Source organism: Stegostoma tigrinum, chromosome 19 (genome assembly GCF_030684315.1).
Source record: "Stegostoma tigrinum isolate sSteTig4 chromosome 19, sSteTig4.hap1, whole genome shotgun sequence".
Lineage (NCBI taxonomy): Eukaryota > Metazoa > Chordata > Chondrichthyes > Orectolobiformes > Stegostomatidae > Stegostoma > Stegostoma tigrinum.
Genome location: NC_081372.1, coordinates 17471376 through 17495818, shown reverse-complemented (window position 1 = coordinate 17495818; position 24443 = coordinate 17471376).

Genomic DNA, 24443 nt, shown 5'->3' with positions numbered 1-24443 from the left:
TCCCTGACGATTATCAGAGTGTCCTGTTAATTGATCAATTGTGTTGTTTTATACTTCACCGATCAGACTGATTCCAAAATCACCCACTTCGAGGAACGGGCCTTTTGGAATTATTGTGTTTTCAGCACCAGCTTAAAGAAATGGTGTAAGTCACTTTTGAAAGTTATCCCCCCAGCTTCTACAGTCCAGAAAGCATCCAGAATGTCAGAGTCTGTGTCTGTGGAGATTAGATAGTGGAGGCGGACGTGCTAAGCTCACAAGAAGACTTGGCAGAAAACGGTAACTGGAATTGAGTGAATTGAAAACCAATGCATTTGTTCAGAAGGTGCATGGAAATCAGGAAGGCGAAAGCTCCAAAACCCAATTTCATACGTGCCAGCTGAACAAAGAGCTTAGAAATGCAGGAATGGTGATTTTTCACTGAGGTTCAAGCATCTGTATAATTGTTGAGGATGAAAGGACTGAGTCTTTATTTCTGACATTTTAAGTAAGTTTGTTGGGATAGTTTTCATATAGCGTAGTGTAGCTTTTCTTTTGAGTAGCAAACTTTTACGTTCATTTGCTAAAAGTATACCAGAAAGCTTTTCTGAATAGATTCAGTGACAGACTACCATTGTAAAAAAATTGCAAAAATAAAATTTATGGTCTGTTAAACCAGGTATCACTCTGGGACTGTCTCACTCTCTGACTTGTCTGGTGTTATTATCAGCTAGGATTATAAAGCTCAGCACATCTTTGCACCTTTACTTTCCCTCATTACCTCAGGCAGCTTCCCTCTCAGACTGTCTCTATGCCTCAGGCAGCTAGATAAAGGTTAAGCTAATTTTCCGGCTTCCTTCTGGACTTGGTAGAACAGGAGTGTGCATCTCAGCCTCCAATCACAAGCAAAGCCTTTCCTCCAATTAATTGTGGCAATGCCTTCTTGGCTTCCATAGGAAGGATGTTATTAAACTGGAAAGGGTGCAAAAAAGATTTGCAAGGATGTTCCCGATACTGCAAGCTTTGAGTTATAAGGTGTGATTGCATAGGCTGGGACATTTTTCCTTGGAGTGTAGGAGGCTGAGGGTTGAACTTATAGATGTTTATAGAATCATGAGGGACACAGATGAGGTGAATAGCCAAAGTCTTTTCCCCAGGGCAGGGGAGCCCAAAACTAGAGGGCATAGGTTTAAGGTCAAAGGGGAAAGATTTCAAAGGCACCAGAGAGGCAACATTTTCTCACAGAGGATGGAAGAAACTGCATGAGGAAGTGGCAGCGGCAGGTACAGTTTCATTTAAATGCCATTTGGACAGGTACGTGAACAGGAAAAGACCAAATGTGGTCAAATGGGACTAGTTCAATTTAGGAAACCTGGTCAGCGTGGTCATGTTTGGCTGAGGGGCCTGTTTCCATGCTGTATAACTCTATGGCCAAAATTGCATACACCCACCCCTCCACCAGAGATCATTCCTCACTTGCCCCAAAACCCATGGTGTGGCTTGATCATCCCCTTCCCCTGACTGCAGTTAGGCCCCATATTTTTGAAGATAGTAAGAGCTTCCAGCATGGTGTGACATGGTCCCACCAGCCCTTGCTGCTGCCTTCTGTCACATGTTGCTGCTCCTGCCCGTCAGTTTTGCTGGCAGCCAGGCAGGAGACTGCGGCATGGCATTTAGATGAGGCCCTGCCATTAGGATGAGAGGGGCTGTATGTTCTAGATTTGGTTGGAGTTGTCCTGTCCTTCCACAATACTCTCAGTATCAAGATCAGGCCTGGACTGTTGATAAGAAAGAGGCCTACACCCATGTCTGTGAACATCAGAAACCTTCTTTAAACATAACTCCGTACAGTGTGATAAAAGAGGGAATCTCTGGTACTTACATATTTGGCTCCCAGCACCGTGTGATCTGATATCATTCTGACATAGCTCCTTGTGTACATGATGGTTATTGTCAGTATAAGGGCAATTAACGCTTTAAAAAGAGAAATACAACGTAGAAACAGGCCCTTCGGCCCTCCAAGCCTGATCATCATGTCTGACTAAACTAAAATAACAAACCTTTTGCTTGTATTTGGTCCATATCCCTCTATTCCCTCCCTATTCACGTAACCATCCAGATGCCTCTTAAATGTCACCATCATGCCTGCTTCCACCATTACATTCCAGACTCCTACTGCTTTCTGTGTGAAAAACTTTCCTCATACATCTCCCTTCAACTTTCTCTCTCCCACTTTGAACCTATTTCCCCTTGGAATTGAAACTTCAACTCCTGGGAAAGAATCTCTGACTATCCACCCTATCTATGCCTCTCATAATTTTGTAGATCTCTATCAGGTCTCTTCTTAGTTGCTGTCTTTCCAGTGAAAACAACCCTAGTCTTTATAACTGTTGCTCATAGCCAATGCCCTTGAGACCGGGCAATATCCTGGTGAACCTCCTCAGCACTGTCGCCAAAGCTTCCATGTCCTTCTGGTAATGTGACAATGTAAACTGCAAACAATGCTACAAATGTGGCCGAACAATGGTTTTATATAGTTGCAACATGTTCTGCCAACTCTTGTACACCATGCCCTGGACCAATGAAGGGAAGCATGCCATATGCCTTCTTAATAACTGTGGCCACCTGTGTTGCCACTTTTAGAGGACTGTGGACCTGCATGCCCAGATCTGTCTGTATGTTAGTGTCCCTAACGGTTCTGCCATTAACAGTACAATTCACACCTATATTTGATCCTCTAAAATGCATCACCTCACATTTTTCCAGATTAAATTCCATCTGCCATTTCTGTTGCCAAACTATCTATATCCTATTGCATCCTTTCACAATCGTTGGCAGTATCAGCAGCACCACCAATCTTTGTGTCATCTGCAACCATACGAATCAGAAAACCCATATATTCCTCCAGATCATTTATGTATACGGCAAACAATAGAGGACCTGAGACTGATGCCTGTGGAACTATTAGTTACAGGTCTCCATTTTGAAAGACATCCTTCCACTGTAACCATCTGTCTTCTATGACCAAGATAGTTGTGTATCCATCTGGCCAGCCCACCTCAAATCCCATGTGATTTTAGTTTTTGTACTAATCTCCCATGTGGAACTTTATCAAATGCCTTCCTAAGGTCCAGATAAACTACATCCGCAGCTCTTCCCTCAACAATTATCTTTGTCACCACTTCAAAACATTTGATCAGGTCAGTGAGACATGATATTCCCCATACAAACTCAAGCTGCCTGTCACTGACTAGTCTATTTTCTTCCAAAAGTGCATATGTCCTGTCCTTCAGTATCTTCTCCAAAAGCTTCCCCGCCACAGATGTCAGACTCACTGGCCTATAATTTCCAGGATTATCCCTGCTTCCTTTCTAAAACAAGGGAACAACGTTGACTAATCTCCAGTCCTCCGGAACATGACCCTGTGGTCAAGGCCGATGTGAAGATATCTGCTAATGCTATTTCTTCCCATGCCTCTCGCAGCAACCTGGGATAGATCCCATCTGGTCCTGAGGACTTCTCCACCTTAACGCAATTTAGGATACCCAAAGCTTCCTCCTTTAATATATTGACATTCTCTAGAGTATTCACACACACATCCCTGACCTCAACATCAGTCATGTCGTTCTCCTTGGTGAATACTGATACAAAGTACTCATTAAGGATCGCTGCCACTTCCTGTTGCTCCATGCATAACTTCCCTCCTTTATCTTTGAGGTGGCCTAGTCCTTCCCTTGCTACCCTCTTTCTTCTAGTATATGCATTAAAAGCCTTGAGATTCTCCTTGATGCTATTTTCTCCACATCCTCCTGGTAAACCAGTTTATTTTGGTGCCTTTCTGTCAAAAGATTACAGTTTGTGATCTAACTGAAAGCAAAAGAATGCCAGGAGTTAAAAGGATGTGAATTGGCAAGTGAAAGGGTAGTGGTACATGGGATAATACTTTAGTGAAGGATGGTCCAGATACTCATCCCCTTTTGTCTTATGTTTGCCAATGAACCATCTCTTGTTTTACATTTAAATATTTTTAGAGGAAGTTTTATTTATTTTCTGTGTCTGTGTTTGTGTCCATAACTGTCACACCATCTCCCATTTTGCTACTGTGTTTTATTATAAGTTGCTCATGTATAACATCTTCCAGTTCCGACATAAAGCCTGCACACTCAAAACCTTACTTTGTACCCTCCACTGTTACTGTCTGCCCTGCTGAAAGTTTACTGTATTTTCTTCTTTTATTGCACCATATTCAAAATCTTCGTGGGGTGAGCAAAATATAAAATTTGACTTTATGACTGATAATCAAAAGTCTAGTCATGGCCATTTGTTGATGAACATATTTTGTTGAAAATTCCACGTAATTGTGTTTCATTTGGTGCATGTTTCCACTGGCATGTTTTTATGATGTAATCGATGAAATATTTTAAAAATATGTTTTGCATAGGATGTTGACATCACTGGCTAGACTGGCTTTTATTGCCCGGAGGTCAGTTAAGAGGCAAGCACATTGCTGTGGGTAGGCTAGTCTGGGGAAGAGCAGCAGATTTCTTTCCCTAAAAGACATTGGTGAACCAGATAGCTTTTTACAGCAATTAGCAGTGCCATTGGGCTAGCTTTTAATTAAACACAAATTTCATCTGCTGCCATGGATAGGATTCAAACCCAGTTCCCTACAATACTAGCAAGCAGATCTGGATTGTTAATCCTGTGACATGACCATAACGACACATTCTTCCCCTTAATAGAAATTGTCATCTCCAAGTTGCCAGTTAGTTCATCTTTAAGGAGATGCATTATATAAGATTGGGGTTCACCTCATTACTGTGGGATTCTGAAATAGCATTTTCACAGTTCTCTGGTATTGTTATGGACCAGTCCAAACCCTCTCAAAACATAAAAGGAGATACCCAGACCCTAACTTTTGTCTTATTTAAAGGCAAGTGTAAAGAGTTGTGTTCAAATATGATTTGATTGGTCAAGCCACTAGGCTTTAAGCAAAACACGCTTTATTCTTACACCACAGTTAAAATACAAACAAAAAAATGCATAACTTTAGCTCTATCAAAATATTTAACAAAATAACGTATAACAACTGCTGCTCATCAACTAAGCCAATATAACAGCATCCCATAAACACACCATTGGCAAAGGTAAATTCAACAGAACAGATTTGCTCACTTGTTATCTCCTCTAGTCCAGGAAAAAGGAAAAAACTGAAAGAATGGATCTAGCAGCACAGGGAGAATTCCAGCTTTTGTAGCAGTTGTATCTAGCAGCTTCAATTCCAAAACTCCAATTTCAACAACTGAAAGCAAAGGTAAAACTCTGGGTTTGTGTGAGCCTGACTCCACCCATTCATGCTTCTTTTGTTTAATTTTGAAAAGGCCAAAGCAATTTACTCTACTTTCCATGGAGGAGAAACCTCAACACTAGGTTTAAAACATCCTTCTTCAAGAAAAACAGGACAGAACAAATCCGTCTTAAAGACATACATTGTGTCAGCATAAATATCAGGATACAACTCAAAAAGAAGACAGTAGTCCTCCGTCCAATGACCGATTTCAAAAATACCACCTGTAATTCTATTTACTTTGCCTCAACAAACCATGGGCCAAAATCTTGAGTAGAGGATTGAAGTTGTAGAGAGTGTAAAGAATCAGATAAATCAGTTAGTAATGATTCATTGTGTTATAAAAGCCTGAGCACTGCAGCAGAGTTTGAAAAATCAGTGTTCCAAGATCCCAGGTAGAAACTTCTTTTCCTAGCATGGAATCCCAAGGAGTCTATATTGTGTTGGGTCAATGCCACATTTGGCCAAGAAGTGTTTTCAGATGTTGTTAGCTGCAGTGTTAAAACTGTTCTCTGACTATTGTCACCTCAATGAGAACAGTAAGAGAAAGCTCACGTACGGACCTGATTGGCATGTACCACTCCACACAATCACTGCAGCATCATTACCACAATGTTTTAATTTCATTTTCCAATCACATTACGCATTTTTAGAAAATCTCATGCAATCTTCATCACGAATCTGATTTTATTTGTGAGTGTTCCACAGCACAATCAACTCAGCTTGCTGCAGATGTTTGGGTAAAATCTAATTAGTGCATTACAAATTTAGTTTTCACTGGAACACAATCAATTTTAATTCGTTTTACAGTAGACTGCTCTCTCTAATTGTGTGCATTCTCTCTACTGAGTATAGATTTAAGTAAATTACTCCACTGAGTGGAAGAAAATTGTGCTATTTAAGTTGACAGCCTGCAAAATTAAAGATAGTGAAGGTGTATCTCATTAAATAAAGACATAAAAAACAGATTATGATAAATTTTAGCTATTTCCATTAAATAGGATAATGCATCTGTTTAAAACATTGACAAATTATAGCAGACCACATTAGCTTTTTCATTCTTCACATAATCCATTGTAATTTCTCTAGAGTTAACCATTGAGCTACCTGTGTTATTTTCAATTACAATTCAATTCATTTATTCTGGTACTTGTAAACTATTATATGCCTTGAATTGAACAAAGAGAGACAAGTTGCAATTATAAAAATCTGAACCAACAGTCAGAAATTATGTCCAAAAAGAGAGGTGAATGTGTTTGTTTATGCTCCAAAGCTACTTCCTGCTTCAGTTATTTTTTAATCTTCAAAAGCTGGGGTCAAGATATTCACCTTTAAACAAATGAACTGCAAAATTTGCATAGTTGCAGACAGATCCAAAGAGAATGGCAGCCAATTTTTCAAATCCAGCTTCACTCAGGGCAAGTTTTATCATTTACTCCATGCCCTAGAAAAAATCTTGTGAGAAGGCATCCTGGAATTATAACTGAGATATAACTGAAGAAGGGTCTGGGCCCGAAACGTCAGCTTTCCTGCTCCTCGGCCTGCTGAGTTCACCCAGCTCTACAACTTGTATATCTCAGATTCTCCAGCATCTGCAGTTCCTATTATCTCTTGGAATTATAACTTCTTTGTTGGGAAGGCCCCCAACAAATATCTTGCCAACTCTTAGCACATTTCACTAGTTCCTTGTTCTCAAGTTATTTCAATTTCCCTCTCTTGGCATATAAATCACTTCTTTATTTTACAACCTTCTTTAGCTTATTTCCAAACATAATTTCCCTGGTCTTCCCACTTTGACCTTTTATATGTTCTATCTTCACTCTGTTGTAGATAAATAACAGATCTCACACTTAGCACATCGACACTCTGGTTTCCCTTCTTAGGTCCTGCCATTTTATCACATCTCTCTGCACTTTTAAACACCTCTTGTAAACCTATCTCTTCAACTAGGAAATATTAACTTTCTGTAATTAAAAAGGCACGATGTGTGCGACAGGCCAATAGAAATTTCACCTTCGGTAGCCACTATTGTTGAAGCAGCAACACAAATCATAATTATGGGAATAAGCACAGAACTCAGACCGTATACGTCTGAGCTAATGTTACAATGTAAACATGTGTTGTTGTTAATAAGTTTTAAGACATCTGTCTTCATAGGAACTCAAGGCAGAATGTTAAAGGCACCTGAGTGGTATGGGCTGTGGTGAGAAATCTGGAAGAATCACATTAAACATCCAACAAGGCATCTCTAGGCAGAAACTCAATACCAAAAACTCCTGATATGGAAGTCAGAATGAATATCTGGTGATTCCAGCTCACAGCTTGATCCTCTGCACTCCCATCTTGGATACCCTCACCAATGATTCAGAGTATGCTCTATGGGCAGTCAGCCACATCCTATCTCTGTGTTCTATATCTAACACATACCAGTCTGGTTGCTGTTATGGACCAGACCAAACCCCCTTTAAATATATCCAGGAAATAACCTAGACCCTAACTTTTATCTTACTTAAAGACAAGTGTACGGTGCTGTATCCTGGGTGTAATTTGATTGGTTACACTACTTGGCTTTAAGCAGAATATACTTTATTACTATACAGTTAAAATACAAATTGTAAAAAAAACTGGTACAACTATTGGAAAACTTAACTGCATAAAAGATTATTTAACTAATAAACTGCAACTGTTGCTATGTAGTAACATCCCCCATTTAGCAAGATGGTTGCAGAGTAGAGGTGCTCCAGCTGCTGTTCTTCTGCTGCATCATTCTTTTTCTCTTTCTCCCTGATATTCTGTGTTTTTTTTGTCAATTTTTGAGTTGGACTTAGCCAGAGAAGAATGGAGGAACTGGCGAGCACCAAAGGCTGGTGTGGGAATCGTGTCCCAGAGCAAAGGCCAGTGTCGCGAAGCAACTCCAGAGAAAAATATCCTGGAACAACTGCGAGCCGGTGCAGAGTGGACTGGAGAAAAATGAGATGGCTGTTGGGCTGTGGTCTGGTGTGGGCGGTCAGACCATGTGTGGAAACCCCTGCGCCGAGCTACTGCAATGTAATGTTCATTTGTAATTTGTTTATTGACCGTAATGTCAATCCCTTTAAATATGTAGTATTTTTAACTTATGCTATGAATCACTGTAAAGTAATGTAACTACTTTTCTTTTTAATCCTCTTTGTGTATCTAAGATTTGTACCCAGGTATTTTGTACCTAAGGTGGTGCTTTAAGAGTTGACATTGTAAAACTTTGCACTGTACTCCTGTATGGCAGTACTTGACTACATGTGCAACTGCAAGATAATTTATTCTATTCTAAACACACCCCTGGCAAAAGCAAATTCAGTAAAATAGATTTTTTTCCACATGCAATATTTCTCCAGCCCAGGAGGAAACAGCATCAAGAGAAAATTCTAGCACAGCGAGAAACCTCAAGCATTTTGCTCTGACAGAGACATATGTTTAACAGCTTCAAAATCTATACAAGTTGAGAGTTAAACTAAAACTCTGGTTCTAATGGAACTTGACTCCACCCATTCATGCTGCTTCTATTGATCCAACATTTAATAATATACCCAAGTTGTTTATTTTATTGACTTGAAACAGACTGCTCTCTACCTCTGCCTTAACCTCTCTTCATAAAAAAGGACACAATAAACCTCTTAAAGCTATTGTATCATCACAATATATCTCTGATCCACTTACACTTCTGCGCCGTAACCTAACAGAATAATAGATTATTTAACCACTAAATAGCAACTGTTTGAGTATGTTTAGATCCCATAAATACGCCCTTGGCAAAGGCAAATTCAGTAAAATGTATTGGCTCACATACAATGGTTCTCCAGTTCAGGGGGAAAAAGCATAATGAGAAAATTCTGGCAGGAGGTCATTCCACAGTCAGTCAGGGGGTCATGGCACAGTTAGTCAGGGGTTCACAGTATAGTCAGTCAGGGGGTCATGGCACAATCAGTCAGAGCCTGATTGCACAGTCAGTCAGGGGGTCACAGCACAGTCAGTCAGTCAGGGGCTCACAGCACAGTCAGGGGCTCATGGCACAGTCAGTCAGGAGCTCATGGCACAGTCAGTCAGGGGCTCATGGAACTGTCAATCAGGGCTCATGGCACAGTTAGTCAGTGCCTGATGGCACAGTCAGTGAGGGGCTCACGACACAGTCAGTCTGGACAGTAGCAATGGCAAGTAGTAGAATTGAGTGAAGAATAGGATGGAAGGTTGCTGGTTACTGAGGTGCATTTCAAATGTTGGCATTGAGAGAACCCACTAGCCCTCACAGAGAAAGCCTCCCAGTGAAAATGGTGCTTAGCCAAAACATTGTAAGATTCAGTCCAAATTCGGTTTATATGTTACAAGGGCTAATATGTAGAGAATGCCTTCAATGTATAATAATGGAAGCAGTGTTTTACCCAGAAACCACATTATTCTATGATTTATCCCCTATCCATCACCCAACCCACACCTCTCTACCCGATGAGGAAGATGTGCTGACATCTTCATTTCTTGAAGATGGGAATCAGGAACGTACACTGTGCAGATTGAAATCACGCACTGGTGTAATATTACTTGATGGCACTGTAGTTGCAATAGTTCTTTTGTTGTAATAACTCATAAAGTTCTAACACATGCAGAAATGTTATGATGCACCTCTGGAGTAGGTGGCATTTGAATCTTGGTCTCCTATCTCAGTGGTAGGGGCACTACCACTGTACCACAAGACCTCCATATTAAGGTAGCTTGGAATGATTAAAAGTTTGTTGTCGGAATGATGCCATATGTTTTCAACGTAGTGATTATGTTATCTCCCAACACAATACATCACCAATAAAAAGGAGTCAGCTGTAGTCAGATTGGTAACAAGCGCACTACTTCTGACCCTTGATTTAATATTGCCATCAGTTTAGGCCCTCTTGTGGTGCAGTGGTAGTGCCCCTATTGCTGAACCTTGAGGCCTGGGTTCAAATTCCACTTGTTCCAAATATGTGTAATAACGTCTCCAAACTGGTTGATAGAGAAGTGTTGCTGGTTTTGCTTTTAACTTTGCTGACCACAACTGGGAAACAAAAGACTCTACAATACAAGTGGGCAAATCCAAATTAATTTGCACAAAATTAACTGGCATCATTAGCTGTTCCAGAAGAAATAAAGCAATGTTTGGATTACAAATTCAGAAACCTGGCTTTACCCAAGACCAAACGACGATTTAACTTGGAGGAATAACAAATTCCAAAGACTGTAAAGGATGCAGCTGCACATGGTGAATCCAAAGCATTGTGCATACTTTGAACAATGTTTAGATTTATTTTCACAGTACTTGGTACCGCTAGATTCCCTGAAGGCCCAAATCAGATGGATTGTTATGTTCTCTAATTGTCAAATTTATATCTCACTTTCACAACTTGTTATTTTCTTTCAATTTCTGAGTGAAACTATGCAAAAACTTTGTATAATTGCTCAACTGACAGCTGAGATTTAGCTCCTAGATCTTTACTATCGCCAATGCTATCACTTCCCCTTCCAAAATACTGTCCACATTCACCCTGATTTTACCAGACTATTGCTAACATATTTATTCATGTTTTTGTCACTTTTTGAGCCTTTCAGTCAATTTCTTGCTTGCTGGCCTCTCATCCTCAACCTCCTTCCATTGTCCTAACCTGAAAGCAATTGCATTTGACCATTGCACCATATTCCATTACATACAAGGGTGCCTGGTTAAAAAAAAACATAAATAAGACCATAAGATGCAGGTACTAGCCTAAAGTTTTCTACTTTCTGTCTTCTATCTTTCTGGAATAGGGATTATCACATTACTCGTTTCCTAATCTGCTGGGACTTTTCAGAATCCAATTAGTTTAGGAATAATTTTACCAATGCCTCTTCTACCTATATAGTACTCTAAGGTTTTGGAGTAGATCTGTAAGTTGGGTTGTGGGTGTTGAAGTTGTTTGGCTCACCGAGCTGATTTGTTGTCTGGCAGACGTTTGGTTACTGTGCTTGGTAACATCCTCAGTGTAGCCTCTGATGAAGTGTCAGTGTGTTTTCCCACCTGACCTTTAAACTCTGGGATCGGTTGCGATGAATTGCCTCACTTCTAGGTTTCTTCCGTAGTGGAATGTATGTTATGTTCGCAACAGACCCCAGAGTTTAAAAACCAGGTGGAAAACACATGGACACTTCATCAGAGGCTGCACTGAGGATGGTACCAAGCATAGCAACAAAACATCTGAAGGACAACAAACCAGCTCGGTGAGCCAACCAACGTCAATATATAGTACGTGTTTTTGTATCTTGTGTTATTTTTAATTGTGGACTGAACTGGGAAAATAACTATTTTAAAAACCACTTTTATGACATGTTTTTGAAAGCAAATAACCTGACTCCATTTACGCAGCTACAGGTTCCAGTGTTGAGTGAAGTATAACTTGCAGATGAGCTGGAGCCATAAAGTTATGTAAGAATGGGGTTTTGGTTGGCAACAGCTAGCTTATTGGTCTAAGGACCACTAAGCAGTTATCAATGACAAAGTCCTTCTGCCTGTCAATGACTATGTGATTGGTTTCCAAACAGAACAGCTTGGGGATATGAACATGTTACAAAGTGGCCTTCAGATCTCGGTAGTCTCGGGAGCTAACTGTCCTCTGCAGTAAAAGCTATTTTAAACCTGAAGAAAATCAGTTTATTATTCCTCTAGCAGTTGCTGTAAGCTGTGTTTTATTTAATCAATATGTCAGAGATCTTTAATAAGTGTGAACAAGCTACATTGTGGCTCTTGCAAACTGTTGAAAATATCCAGTAAAGAAGATGGAGAAAGAACCTTCTGATCAGAACAAGAACTATCTCAGTAGATTCTGTGAACAGAGACCACTGAACTACTTCCCCAGTTTTCCCACATCCAAAGTACCCATTTTTCGTGCATGTGTGTGTGTGTGTGTGTGTGTGTGTGTGTGTGTGTGTGTGTGTGTGTGTGTGTGTGTGTGTGTGCGTGTGTGTGTGTGTGTGTGTGTGTGTGTGTGTGTGTGTGTGTGTGTGTGTGTGTAACTGTTTATATCTAACTTGAAATAAATGGTCATTCTTGTTAAATATAGAAACTCCGTCTGTGCCTGCTATCAGCCTGGGTCTAGAATGCCAATAAATTTGGGAATTCTGTGTGTTTTTTAAAATCTTTAACTTCTCTGACAACACTGGGAATAGCAGGGCTTGATTTCCAGCCATTAAGCCAGTGAAGTGGAACATATCTCTGAAACTATACCTTTCAGTACGCAATAGTCCCCTTCAATCTGGGCCCTAGACAACACCCCCACACATCTGTTCTCCAACCCTGACAATTCTCTGCCACTAATCCCAATGTAAACACCATCCCTGAGATGCCTAAACATTCCATGATTTACCAGACACTTTACCCCCTGGCACTCTACCCATGCGGCATCCTCATGCCTTAATTGACTGCCACCCTCATCACACACCAGCCTGAGATACCTATCTATCAAAGTCTCTGGCTGTGCTGCTGGACATTTAAGTCACAGAATATGGCACATTAACAGCTGCAATAGTGGGAAATGGTTTGACTTTCCCCAACTATGTTGCACCACAGTGGAACTGTGTTGATTTCAAATATGCTTCACATTTCTGTAGGAACCAAGTTTGGGATTCCTATTTAGAAATGTGGAACCCAAAGGTAACTAAAAGAAGTAGGGCCAGAATGGTAATCTGATTGGTGGGGATCTGAAGGCTTCTCCACAATTAGTATGGGTGGAAATAAGGAATAGCAAAGGAAAGAAGCCACAGGAGGGAGCTATCCAAAGGCCCCCAAAGAGTTGCCTCACTGTTGGAAAAAGTGCAAATCAGCAAATAATTGAAGGATGTCTAAGATAGGTACTACATTCTCATGGGTGATATTAATCTGCAGATTGACTGGACAAATCAGATTGGTGAGGGTGACATCGATGACAAATTTCTAGAGGGCATTAGGGATTGCTTCATAGAGCACTATGTTGTAGAACCTAACAAGAAACTGTTTTAGATCTAGTAATGTGTAGTGAGGTTGAATTAAAATGCTACCTCCTAATTAAGAATCTTCTGGAGGATGGTGATCACAACATGGTAGAATTTTAAATTCAGTTTGAGAGAACATATCTCATGTCTTAAACCAGTACCTTCTGCTTAATTAAGAGCAATTTCAGGAGTATGAAGAACAAGTTGTCTAAAGTGGGCTGGGAAAATAGATTAAGGGGAAGGTCAGTGACAGACATTTATACAGATATTCCAAGTGCTCAGCAAAAATTTGTTCAGTAAAATAAGACTTAATGAGAAGGATGGTCAAGGAGAGTATCCAATCAAAAGTTAAGATATAGAAAGTGACAAAAAGTAGGCCAGAGAATTGGGATTTTTCAGGAACTACCAATGGATGATTAAAAACTAATAAAAAAGGGAAAAAATGATTATGTAAGTAAATTTGCAAGAAATACAAAAGAAGACAACAAGAGCTTCTATGGTATGTAAAAAGAAATGTCCACAATTCAGTGTAACAATAAAAGAATTAAATAATAAACATTATAAAATAATTTACAGTGGAGTGCACTATAAACATCCCAAAAATAACAAATGAGCAAAGTACCAATGATAGGAAAGATCTTATCTTAATCACGAGGGAGAAAATATTTGACAAATGGTACTAAATGTAAAGAAGTCAGCAGGACCTAATGGCAGCACTGAAGATTTGTAAAGAAAAATGACTACAGAGATAGTGAAGACATTGATCAAAATATTCCAGAGCATTCTGGGATGGCTCCAGTGGATTGAAAACTGCTAATGTGATGCTTCTATTCAGGAAGGTAGGAAAACAGAAACAGGAGACTATGGTAATAAAATGTGAGGCTGGATGAACACAGCAGGCCAAGCAGCATCTCAGGAGCACAAAAGCTGACGTTTCGGGCCTAGACCCTTCATCAGAGAGGGGGATGGGGAGAGGGAACTGGAATAAATAGGGAGAGAGGGGGAGGCGGACTGAAGATGGAGAGTAAAGAAGATAGGTGGAGAGAGACTCTCTCTCCACCTATCTTCTTTACTCTCCACCTTCGGTCCGCCTCCCCCTCTCTCCCTATTTATTCCAGTTCCCTCTCCCCATCCCCCTCTCTGATGAAGGGTCTAGGCCCGAAACGTCAGCTTTTGTGCTCCTGAGATGCTGCTTGGCCTGCTGTGTTCATCCAGCCTCACATTTTATTATCTTGGAATTCTCCAGCATCTGCAGTTCCCATTATCACAGGAGACTATGGGCCAGTTAACAACTACCATTGAGAAAATGCTCGAGTCCATTATTAAGGAAGAAATAGCTAGACGTTTAGAAAAGCTAAATGCAATCAAGCAGAGTCAACATGGTTTTTGAAAGGGAAATCATGCTTGACAAATTTGCTAGAGGTCTTTGAGGATATGACAATGAAAGCTGATAAAGAGGATTTGAAGATGTAATGATTTCGGTTCTACATAAGCAATTCAATAAGGTGCCACAGAACAGTTTATTGCAGTAGCTAGTCACTCACGATTTTAGGGGTAATGCATTAGCATGGATTGATGATTGGTTGATGCAGAGAAGACAGATTGAGGATTAAAGAGTCTCTTACAGGTTGGAAAGACATAATTAGAACAATTTCACAAGGATCAGTCCTAGGGCTTCAATTACCTACAATTAATATTAATAGCTTGGAGGAAGGAACAGAGTGTAATCTATCCAAATTTGCTGACAGCATAAAATTAGGTAGGAGAGTATGTTATTATGAGGATATACAAACTCTGAAGGGGGATCTAGATAGGTTGATTGAATGAACAAAAATAAGGTTGGATTACTGGGTTTTTGGTTACATTCAGAAAGTTTATGAAGAACAAAGTAAACAATGTAATGCATTGTGCTTTAAATCAAAAGATACCAAAATTCTTTTTGACCATGGGGAAACATCCGTAACTTGGAAAGTAGTTTTTTTGTTTCCGGTTTGGGACACCTTTGCAGGATTCTTAGCTGAAGCTAAGTGAATAAAACAATCGTTGCTGAGAAAGAGAGAGGATATTTCGAATTGTGGAGTCTTGTTAAGATTTTAGCAGAAGTTCCAAACCAGAAAGGGCTGTTTGAAGCTAAGAAAGTTTAAGCTCAGTTGTATGAAAGCTCTGGAAAGAAGCTATTGCATTCTAAAAATTGGGTGTTGACCCCACAGTTAAATTAAGCTTTTTAGGAGTGCTCACAAAGGGAATTTTCTCTCGTGTGAGTACTGTAAAAAGGTGCTTTGGGATTAATTTTACCATGGGATTTGAAAGCTTTATAACGGACGTTTTATGTAAATATTTGGTTTAATTTATATTATCTTATTTCCTTTTGTGTAATAAAATCTTTTATTTGCAAGATTACATAAAAATGTAGTTAAATTTTGACAAAAGTGACATACAAATTAAGTAAAGGGGCAACCTCGACCCTCAATTAAACATGTGCCTTAAATTCCAATGCAAGCTTTTCAAGAACTATTTACCAGGATCTGAACAGATTGTGTAGGATCCCCATTTAAAACCAGGAATAGGAACCAATAGGAGAATTTTATAGGGGTGTGAGTGACAAGGGCTATAATGAGATGTGTAACAGAATTAGGTGACGTCGAGTCCACAGGATATAACCTTTCGGAACTAACATATGGACATTAAGTGATGAGAAGTGGTTAAAAAGAAATCAATAAATCAAAGCTCAGAAACTATGCTTTCAATCTATACTCCAAATTTTTGCAGAAACTGATCAAAGCCTGTGAGTTGGCTAAACAGTATTTAAAACGCCCATCAACAATATAAACTAGAACAGTTAAAAAGCCCAAAGTTTCAAATAAGCTATGACTTTAAAATAAGGTGCTAGTGTTTCCCATCTTTCTGCGGGAAAGCATTAAGCACAAGAGTCCCTGGACCTTATCAGATCAAAAAGAAACTGAATGATGTGAATTATGTAGGGAATACTCCAGACATAAGAAAGAATCAGATTGTGTGTCACCTATGTTGAAAAGGTATTATGATAGGGCAATAGTCAGGAGAAAAGTGTACTTAGAGTAGTAAAGGAAATAAGGAGCGAAATGGAAATGTCAGAACAATAGGAGGATTAATTAGCAATTTTGAAAATTCAAAAGTTGACCCTCCAACAATCAGATAAGAAAAATTGGAGGCATTTAAAATGTTAGGTAGCATCACATTTTATCTTCCAAAAAAACTATTGAGTTGATGTATAATCCTATTTCAGAATTAAAATCTCATTTGTCGGAATAAGCTAGGAAGAACAGTTTTGGCTCCCATTGTGTTTTTGTGATAGGTGGGCTAGCTATAAAATAACAGCCATACAGGCTCAAGATAATAAAATGTGAGGCTGGATGAACACAGCAGGCCAAGCAGCATCTCAGGAGCACAAAAGCTGACGTTTCGGGCCTAGGCCCTTCATCAGAGAGGGGGATTCTCTCTGATGAAGGGTCTAGGCCCAAAACGTCAGCTTTTGTGCTCCTGAGATGCTGCTTGGCCTGCTGTGTTCATCCAGCCTCACATTTTATTATCTTGGAATTCTCCAGCATTTGCAGTTCCCATTATCTCAGCCATACAGGCTCAATCTGGATAAATTAGCTCAAGTGGAGAAAATATTAAGTTCAAGAGGGACAATGATATGATTGAACTGAGTCACAGTGCTGGAGATTGCCTATCCTGAGGATGCCAAGACGGTGTAGGTCACAATGATTCAGTATTATCGCAAAGTTAACAAAGCAGACTCATATCCTATAATGGGACTGAATGGAAAGAATTATACATGCCGAAGATTTACAGCTTACTATAAGACCATTGTTGTGTTCCATTGACTGATACAGGCAAAGAAATATCAGCTTTTGAAACACCAGATAGACTGTATCACAACAAAGTCATATCATGTGGAATCAAAATATGCACCAGCAACATTCCAAAGATTAAACAATAAAACCATTGAAGGACTGAATAATAGTGTTTATAGAATCCCTACAGTGTGTTGGATACAGGCCCTTTGGCCCAAAAAGTCCACACCAGCCCTTGGAGCCCAGATCCATCCCCCTATAACCCACCTAATCTACACATCCCTGAACACTACTGGCAATTTAGCATAGCCAACCTTATATATCTTTGGACTGTAGGAGGAAACTGGGGCACCTGGAGGAAACCCACACACACACGGGGAAAATGTACAAAATCCATACAGGCAGTTGCCTGAGTGTAGAATCAACCATAGGTCCCTGGTGCTGTGAGGCAGCAGTGCTAATCACTGAGTTACCAGGCCATCCCTGGTATTGCTTAGATTGGTTCTTTGCAAGGTTTTGGTGAAACCTGAGAAAGACATTTTCACCATTTGACTGAACTATTTGGTTATAAAGAAACAATTTAGTTATAAATCTGGCTAAGAGGCACTTTACCAAAACAAAGGTGACTTATTTCGGTCACACTGTAAGATAAGTTTAAATAGTTCCTAAAGAGGTAAAGGTACAGGTTAATTTGAATTTTCCAGTTCCTAGGATGAAATGTGAAATTTTGCATTATGTTTACATGAATGGGTTTTATTGCCCATTTATTCTAAACGTCATCACCTTCATTGCACCTTTAATACTCTTGTTGAAGAAAGGCAGAAAATTCAAATGGATGTAAGAATGTCTGATTGCCTTTGACAACATGAAAGCTGTGCTGACAAGCACCTCTGTTTTAGTCATGCTGAATTATGAGATACCATTCAATCTGTCTGTTGATGCTGACAACATCAGTGTGATGCTGTTTCACCGCAAGATGATGAGATGGGGATTGAAAAGCAAAGAATCTGACTTCATTCCAGCAAAAATGTTCAACAGTTAAGCAGAAGAAATTGAGTCTTGTGATGTCTGTACATTGTGTTGAAAACTATACATCAGCAACAATATGGAAGAAACTATGATTGGTACATAATATAATCCTTTGATTTTCTTGGAAAACTTTTGTGAGAAGAGCCTACAACTACTTCAGTGAAGCAAAATGCTGTAACTGTACAATTTAAGGTCATGCATATGCCTGGAAAAGAAAATGTTCTGAGTGAATACTTAGGCAAAAGGACAGATGAAGGATCACTGAGTGATGTGATTCCCACAGACTTATGTAAAATGTGATAGCTGTGTAACCTATTGTATATTTAATGTCAATATGTTACTACTGTTAATGTGACAAATAAGGATTCTAAAGGTAATTTTTGATGGAAAATGAAAATGCATCTGAGAGATCTATTTTCATTCTTCTTTGGGGGGAAAGTGTGAGGTAGGGTATGTAATTTATATACATTACAAATTCATTTATTTGAGTTTGGATTATGAACTAGTGGCATGCGTGTTTGGTCTGTATAAAGGAGGGTGCTATTCAATGATTAATGTACTTATAGAAATATGATTTTTCTTTTAATCAGTTTGAGAGAAGAGAGCTTTTAGTTTGTTTGTATTGAGAGTGCCTTACAGGTCATACAGAGTAAACATTGAAAATAATTGGCTTGATTTTAATTTAGAAGAATCAGAGATTGATTGTTGTTGTGGAGGAGAACTTAGATAGTTTTGGGTTCCATTTGCAGAAGTCTTGATTGAAGTTAGATGTAAGAATCAATTTCGCCTGAAGAAAAATTCAGAACAGTTATGAAATGGGTTACCTCAGTGAACGGTTTTAATTTGAAAATTCTAGACAAGAAATGTTTATTTAGACACCTGAAGGGCTTTTTTGAAGCTGGTAAAATCCATGTGCAGTTGTGTGAAAAGGCTATCAAATTCTCACGACCAGGAACTGAAAAAAAAACACTTAAATGAAAGTATAGATGTGACAGAAAGGAAATTCTCTCTGATGTATAAGTACTGAAAAGTGATGGTGCTACTTGTAAATAGCTTGGTTTACTCTATTTTATCTTAAGTTCTCTTGCAACATAAGCTTCTGTTCTATTGTTTGTTGTTTGTCTCCATGAGAAAACAATATATGCATAGATGAAGATACAACGAAGGCACTTGAAGCTCAATAAAACTCCGTTAATTTATTCAGTATTTAAGTAATGTTTTATACCTTTAAGTACTAGAGATATCTCAATCGCTGTCTTTTAGTACCCTGGGTTCTCTAACCAACCCCAAACATTACTACCTGACAGAACTTGCAGCTGGCCAGTCTGGAGCTCTTCTTGGTAACTTCATCTTGCCTCCTGATGTAGGGTATTTCTTCGCAGTAATCAGACTTGAAGTTACTGCCAGAATTAAGGGTTTCCTCGGCTGCCTTTTATACCGTTCAGACCTACTAAATTGGCATTCTGATTTCCCTATTTGGAAGTGCTTGTGAATTCAAAATCGTTTTACCAGATATAGCTACCAACTGACAAATTCCTTTGGTTTCTGCAAATCCTCCTCCCTTTTATCGTTTCAATCGTAACAGCTCTCTCCAATTGGCCTTCATTGCAGCTGGAATGTCATTCTGCTCATTCTTCCTAACTGCAGCAGGAACATGGGGGTGTTCTCCCTTAGAGAGCCGTTTTCAACAATGTCTTCTGTCTGGCTTGCATCTAACTTGCTCCAGTCCCACTATAAAATCTCAAATTGATTCCTCACATCTGATCCTCACATCCTATCCAAAATGTTAAAACCAAATCTGCAGCATTGTGCGTGTTTCAGTGAAAGGCCAGCTCATTAAATTGCAAAAAACAAAATGTGATCGTTGATCAGAGATAATGGGAACTGCAGATGCTGGAGAATCCAAAATAACAAAGTGTGGAGCAGGATGAACACAGCAGGCCAAGCAGCATCTTAGGACCACAAAAGCTGATGAAGTCTCCAGGCCTGAAAAGTCAGCTTTTGTGGTCCTAAGATGCTGCTTGGCCTGCTGTGGTTATCCAGCTCCACACTTTGTTATTTTAGATGTGATCGTTGAGCCAGATTTCAGTCAGAGGTCTGACTTGTCTAATAACCCAAAGCCCTGTCTAAATCCTGGTTCTCCAATGTCTTTCTCTCTGATTGCAGCATTGACAGTCTGCAGTGGGCTTCTGCAGCTTTGTTTTCAGAGAGACTGATTGCCTTCAAGAGCTGGAGGCTTGCACTAATATACCGGTCTTAGATAAATTTAGACCAAGGAGGCAAACCGGAGTGAGGGTGTAAGTGTTTGTGAAGGGGTTAAGTGGGTATTAATACTGCAAGTGCAGCCTAGTACAGGACATATCATTTATGATTGCATGCTGAAATCATTCAAATGAGGAGAATGTTTGCAGAAAGGCCATCAGTAGGGTTACAAGTTGTCTCAACTTCTGCCTGAAAATGCATCCAAAAAAAGTTTTAGCATGTGTCATGATTTTAGTCAATAATCATTGTCCACACCAAAACTACATGCAGCTCCTTCGATATCCCCAACAACACAGCCGCTATGTTCTATATCAAATGAGGAAAACTCTTAATTTAGATTGGTTGTAGTATAAATAGAACAGAGACAGAGGTAAGAGTGACAAATTTGTGGCATGGCAAGGTTTCGATGTTGGATGGTAGAGGAGGAGGCATAAAAGTGGGCACTGCATTTGCCATCTGTCAGCATCCTACTTTCATTTTACCAATGGGAGGGAGACATTGAACTGGCCCTTGTGGCTGCAGGTTGAGTGAGCTTAATTAATGGCCACTTAAGAACATTTTCCCATTGCTTCTGATGCCAAGTGTCTCATTTGCCAGGGGAAACCTGTTGATCTGGATGAAGACAGCAGGCCAAGCAGCATCTTAGGAGCAGGCAAGCTGACGTTTCGGGCCGAGACCCTTCATCATAAATGGGGGAGGGGAAGGGGGTTCTGAAATAAATAAGGAGAGGGGGGAGGTGGATCGAAGATGGATAGAGGAGAAGACAGATGGAGAGGAGACAGACAAGTCAAAGAGGTGGGGATTGTGCCAGAAACGGTGAGTGTAGGTGGGGAGGTAGGGAGGAGATAGGTCAGTCAAGGGAGGATGGACAGGTCAAGGGGGCAAGATGAGGTTAGGAGGTAGGAAATGGGGATGCGGCTTGAGGTGGGAGGAGGAGATAGGTGAGAGGAAGAGCAGATTAGGGAGGCTGGGATGAGCTGGGCTGGTTTTGGGATGTGGTAGGGGGAGACGAAATTTTGAAGCTTCTGAAATCCTCCTCCTTTGGGGCGGCACAGTGGCGCAGTGGTTAGCACTGCAGCCTCACAGCGCCAGGGACCCGGGTTCGATTCCAGCCTCGGGCAATTGTCTGTGCGGAGTTTGCACATTCTCCCCATGTCTGTGTGGGTTTCGTCCGGGTGCTCTGGTTTCCTCCCACAGTCTGAAGATGTGCAGGCTAGGTGGATTGGCCATGCTAAATTGTCCGTAGCGTTCAGGGGTGTGTGGGTTATAGGGGAATGAGTCTGGGTGGGGTGTTTCAAGGGGTGGTGTGGACTTGTTGGGCCAGAGGGCCTGTTTCCGCACTGTAGGGAATCTAATCTAGTCTAATCTAATCTTTCAGTTGCAGAAAGGATGTTTGGGGACTCATCAACAGAGGTAGTATGGGCTGAGGTTAGAAACAGGAAAGGAGAGGTCACCCTGTTGGGAGTTTTCTATAGGCCTCTGAATAGTTCCAGAGATGTAGAGGAAAGGATAGCAAAGATGATTCTCGACAGGAGTGAGAGAGACAGGGTAGTTGTCATGGAGGACTTCAACTTTCCAAATATTGACTGGGAACACTATAGTTCGAGTACTAGAGATGGGTCAGTTTTTGTCCAGTGTTGCAGGAGGGCTTCCTGACACAGTACGTAGATAGGCCAACAAGGGGCGAAGCCACATTAGATTTGGTACTGGGTAAAGAGCCTGGACAGGTGTTTGATTTGGAGGTAGGTGAGCACTTTGGTGATAGCGATCACAATTCTGTTAAGTTTACTTTAGTGATGGAAAGGGATAGGTGTATACCACTGGGCAAGAGTTATAACCGGGGGAAAGGCAATTACGATGAGATTAGGCAAGATTTAGGGGGCACAGGATGGGGAAGGAAACTGCAGGGGATGGGCACATTAGAAATGTGGAGCTTATTCAAGGAAAAGTTCCTGTGCGCCCTAGATAAGTATGTACCTGTCAGGCAGGGAGGAAGCTGTAGAGCGCGGGAGCCATGGTTTACGAAGGAGGTGGAATCTCTGGTCAAGAGGAAGAAGAAGGCTTATGTTAGGATGAGATGTGAAGGCTCAGTTACGGCACTTGAGGGCTACGAGGTAGCCAGGAAAGACCTAAAGAGAGCTTAGAAGAGCCAGGAGGTGACATGAGAATTTGTTGGCGGATAGGATCAGTGTAAACCCTAAGGCTTTCTTTGGTATTTAAGGAATAAAAGAATGACGAAAGTAGATTAGGCCCAATCAAGGATAGTAGTGTTAAGTTGTGTGTGGAGTCAGAGGAGATAGGGGAAGCACTAAATGAATATTTTTCAACAGTATTCACTCCAGAAAATGACAATGTTGTTGAGGAGAATACTGAGATACAGGCTACTAGACTAGGTGGGATTAAGGTTCACAAGGAAGAGATATTAGAAATCCTTCAGAAGGTGAAGATAGATAAGTCCCCTGGGGCAGATGGGATTTATCCTGGGATCCTCTGGGAAGCCAGGGAGGAGATTGCCGAGCCTTTGGCATTGATCTTTAACTCGTCATTGTCTACAGAAATAGTGCCAGACAACTGGAGGATAGCAAATGTGGTTCCCCTGTTCAAGAAGGGGAGTAGAGCCAACCCTGGTAATTATAGACCAGTGAGCATTAGCTCAGTTGTTGGTGAAGTGTTGGAAAAGGTTAAAAGGGATAGGATTTATAAGCATCTAGAAAAGAATAAATTGATTAGGGATAGTCAGCACGGTTTTGTGAAGGGAAGGTCGTGCCTCACAAACTACATTGAGTTCTTTGAGAAGGTGACCAAACAGGTAGATGAGAGTAAACCGGTTGATGTGGTGTATACGGATTTCAGCAAGGCATTTGATAAGGTTCCCCACAATAGGCTTTTGTACAAAATGCGGAGGAATGGAATTGTGGGAGATACAGCAGTTTGGATCAGAAATTGGCTTGCTGAAAGAAGACATAGGGTGGTAGTTGATGGGAAATGTTCATCCTGGAGACCAGTTACTAGTGGTGTACCGCAAGGGTCGGTGTTGGGTCCACTGCAGTTTGTCATTTTTATAAATGACCTGGATGAGGGTGTAGAAGGATGGGTTAGTAAATTTGCAGACGACACTAAGGTCGGTGGAGTTGTGGACAGTGACGAAGGATGCTGTAGGTTGCAGAGAGACATAGATAAGCTGCAGAGCTGGGCTGAGAGGTGGCAAATGGAGTTTAATGCAGACAAGTGTGAGGTGATGCACTTTGGTAGGAGTAACTGGAAGGCAAAGTACAGGGCTAATGGTAAGATTCTTAGTAGTGTAGATGAGCAGAGAGATCTCGGTGTCCATGTACACAGATCCCTGAAAGTTGTCACCCAGGTTGACGGGGCTGTTAAGAAGGCATACAGTGTTTTAGCTTTTATTAACGGAGGGATCGAGTTCCAGAACCAAGAGGTTATGCTACAGCTGTACAAAACTATGGTGCGGCCGCACTTGGAGTATTGCATATAGTTCCGGTCACCGCAGTATAAGGAGGATGTGGAAGCTTTGGAAAGGGTGCAGAGGAGGCTTACTAGGATGTTGCCTGGTATGGAGGGAAGGTCTTACGAGGAAAGGCTGAGGGACTTGAGGCTGTTTTCATTAGAGAGGAGAAGGTTGAGAGGTGACTTAATTGAAACATATAAAATAATGAGAGGGTTAGATAGGGTGGATAGGGAGAGCCTTTTTCCTAGGATGGTGACGGCGAGCACGAGGGGGCATAGCTTTAAACTGAGGGGTGAAAGATATAGGACAGATGTCAGAGGTAGTTTCTTTACTCAGAGAGTAGTAAGGGAATGGAACGCTTTGCCTGCAATGGTAGTAGATTCGCGAACTCTATGTGCATTTAAATCGTCATTGGATAAGCATATGGATGAACATGGAATAGTGTAGGTTAGATGGGCTTGAGGTCGGTATGACAGGTCGGCACAACATTGAGGGCCGAAGGGTCTGTACTGTGCTGTAATGT